Raw genomic sequence first — 3445 nt, forward strand, 5'->3', positions numbered from 1 at the left:
CAAAGAAAAGAAATTTCCAAAGCCCCCAGGGCGCCCCTGCCGAAAGCAAAGCCAGGTTTTCACGTAATCAGCTGCGAAGGGAATGGGACGGGGGGCAAGGTGGAAATTCAGGGGCAAGAATCAGATCCATCCTGGCAGACAAATCCTGTTTTCCATGGGCAGACGGGTCCTGTTGGGAGCCTCTTGCTGACGGACGGCTTCTGGGGAGTGCAGGCAGCACCCTTCCCACCCCCGGCACACAGTACTCACAGCCAGACCCCCCGGGACCCCTCTCCCAGTCTGCTCCTGCGTCCCCTGCCTCCCCCCTGTCCGCTGAATCATCTCTCCACCCGCTGCAGTCCAACTTTAATTTCCTGGGCTATTTCCATATATTATCTCCCAGCACAGGACTTGCCACCCTGTTTATTTCTCTCTGTACCAGCCGTTATTTCACCCTTAAGCCCTCACGTACCAGATCTAGTAAGAACTACAACCCACTCGTCGGGTTTTGGAAGTCCCCTGGGGAGCCCAGTGGGGAGCTGCACCCAGCCACAGCTTCGTAATGTGTCTCAGCAGCCCCCCCCCAAAATCTCCACAGTCCAATTTTGCATTAACCAGGGTTTTTAGACCAACTTGAAGGCACCCTGCCTGCCTCACCCCGCGTGTTTGCAAGGCACCCCACCTCCAAGGATGCACTTGGAGACAGAAGAGGCATTTTGGAATAAAGTCCCTCTTATCAAACATTTGCCGCTGAATCCGAAGCCGCGTGCCCGCCTCCCGTCACAGCCCCGTGCCGCTCTTTGCTCTGCTCAGGGAGGGATTTTGCCAGTGGAGCATCGGCAGGTAAAAATTCCCCCCCTCATAAATAAATTACCATGCGCAGAAGCCTCCTCCCAAGATACATCCTCACCCCACACGCACCCCCAGGCCCACTTTTCCAAACAAAGCACCCGCAGCAAAGAATGAAGTCGTCCCTGCCTGACCACGCACCCTTTCTGCCCACGATGAACCCCTCAGCTCCCAGAGCGGGGCTGGATCTGTCCCTCACAGAGAAGACCAGGACCAGGGCAAAACAATTTCAACTGGGGCAAGTTGCATCTTCTTGCATCCCCCTTCCCTGCCAAAACGCTTCTCAGCTATTCCACAAAGAAGGTCCTTAAGCCCAGCGTTTGTGCATCCATCCTGCTGCGGATGCCACGCGGTGCCTCTTTGTGCCAGGGGATACTGGCAGTGGGGTGACAAGGGGCCATCCTCGCCATGGGGTCAAAGAGCCCATTTTGGTGCCGACTAGGTGGGCACAGCACCTCACGGCATGCCCAGGGGTGGCATCCTGTGCAAGGCCCTCCGTGCCCAGCCCAGCACCCTGTTTGTACCTGGCTTGTCTCCATGACATTGAGACTCATCTGTTAATTACCTGGCAGTTGCCATGGTTATGCTAAAGCCCCAGGAGATGGCACACAGGATGCAGGACAGCGTGGGTGCACCATGGCCAGTGGGAAGGGGTACGAGGGCAGCTCCCCCAAAGAACGCACCCCTCCTGCAGCTGGGGCTATGCAGGCTCTGGCCATGGTGCCCAGGGCCCCACACTGCATCCTCAGCCAGGGCTGTGCTCGCCATCCTGCAGCGTGGGCTCCAGCACGGGGCAGGGAGTTAGCCGCTCTCGGGATGTCAGCGGCCGCTCATGCACTTTACTACCCCGACACACACCAGGAGCCACAGAGGCCACTGTGCCAAGGCACTGGCACTGACCCTAATCTGCTTCGTGTTTCTTCCCAGATTTCTTTATAGGGCTTAATCTGCCCCTGGCGAGATGTCGTAATGTGGCTGCCGGCTCAGGCTGAGCACTCAGCAAGCTTCCCAAGCCCCCGCTCATTTCATTCCTGCCCGAAGAAAGAGGAGCAATTAATTTACCATCCTTTATTCCTGCTCCTCCGCAGCCAGCTCCCCTGCCAGCACCCATGGATCGCCTCCGGGACTGGCAGTGGCAGGGAGGGCTGCATCCCTCTACGCAGGATGCTCCAGCCCCCACGAAGCACCTTCCACCGAGCCGCCCCGGCAGCGGGGTGTGAAGGAGAACCCTCACCCCCAGGGCAATGCCTGGTCACACTGACTGGCTCCTCTGTTGGCAGGTCCTGGAGCTGATCCTGGTGGGGAAAATAAGCCAGGATCTCCCATTTCCCTAAGAAGTGCAGCGGTTGTGGCTCTCATCCTCTCTCCACAAGCAGCACAGAGTCGTGTGTGCTAGGAAGAAGGCAAGGGCAAAGGAAAGCTGGAGGAGTTAATTGCTCATTATAGTTTTGCTCTGATCCCCCAGCTCCCCAAAGCAGCCGCTTTCTGCTCCCCCTCCCAGGGCACACCCCAAACCCACGCGCAGGGAAGGGGCTCACACTTGCCTTTTGGGAGCTGATGCCCGAGAAACCCTTTTCCAGGGCGAAGGCTGCAGGTGATGGCTCCGGCAATCCCATCCCCTGGTTATCCCGAGCCCAGGCCAGCTCACGCCGGCAGGCAGGCAGCTGGCTTCACCCAGGCCCATCTCCAGCCTCTCCCAAGCCATTACGGCATGATGACAGCAATCTCCCCTCCCCTCTCAGCTCCTCTCTGTGGCTTTTTCTATTCTAAGTGGGAAAAATAAATAAAAAAAAAAAAGGACCTTTGTGCTCCCTTCCCAGCCCACCCCACCCACAGATTCAGGGCTCCCCTTTCAGGTCAACCTCGCTGCCAGATAATATCATATGTGTAATGGATTTGGGCAATTTTTTCAATTAGGAGTTTTAATTATGTTATTACAGTGGCTGCTTGTTCTGGGCAGCTTTTGGCTGCGTTTCCCAGGCTGCCACGAAGATGGCAACACAACTGTGTCCTGTTGAGCCAAAGAGGCGATGGTCAGAGTGATTCCTACTGGAACAGGAGGACCATTAGAAGGGAGCACGCAGGATAATTAGTGACAGGGCTGTGCTGGGGGGGAGCACGAGCACCTTGGCCTCAGAGCATCACGTCCTCCCCCTGAAGAGGTGGCTGAGTTTATGTGGACACACGAGCCCCGAGCCTGGTGCAGCCTCCCTACTACAGACACCCTGAGCCGCTGGCAGGGGGTAGGGCAGCAGCTCCCCAGGGTCCCCACATCACCACTGCCCCCCCGAGACCCATGGGTTGGCAGCACAACCCACAGCATCACCATAATTGCACACGTGGGGTGTCTTCCCAAAGGAGGCAGCAGGCGAGAGCAGGCTGGCGTGCGAGCACCAGAACACAATCCAGACCAACGCCGGGGTATTTGCACTTTCCCATTGTTATTGGAATAAAGGGGCCAAAAAGAGCATTTCGGGGAGCACAGTAGGAATGGAGGGGGCAGGGAGAGGAGACAATTTGTGGCCCCCTGGAAGGATCCATCCCATTCAGGGATCATCCTGGCACAGGGCATCCCCACCGGCACACCAGCTCCAGTCTTTGCCGAGCTGCAGCAGTT

The sequence above is a fragment of the Eurypyga helias genome, unplaced genomic scaffold (genome assembly GCF_000690775.1).
Source record: "Eurypyga helias isolate BGI_N326 unplaced genomic scaffold, ASM69077v1 scaffold18633, whole genome shotgun sequence".
In the NCBI taxonomy this organism is placed as follows: Eukaryota; Metazoa; Chordata; class Aves; order Eurypygiformes; family Eurypygidae; genus Eurypyga; species Eurypyga helias.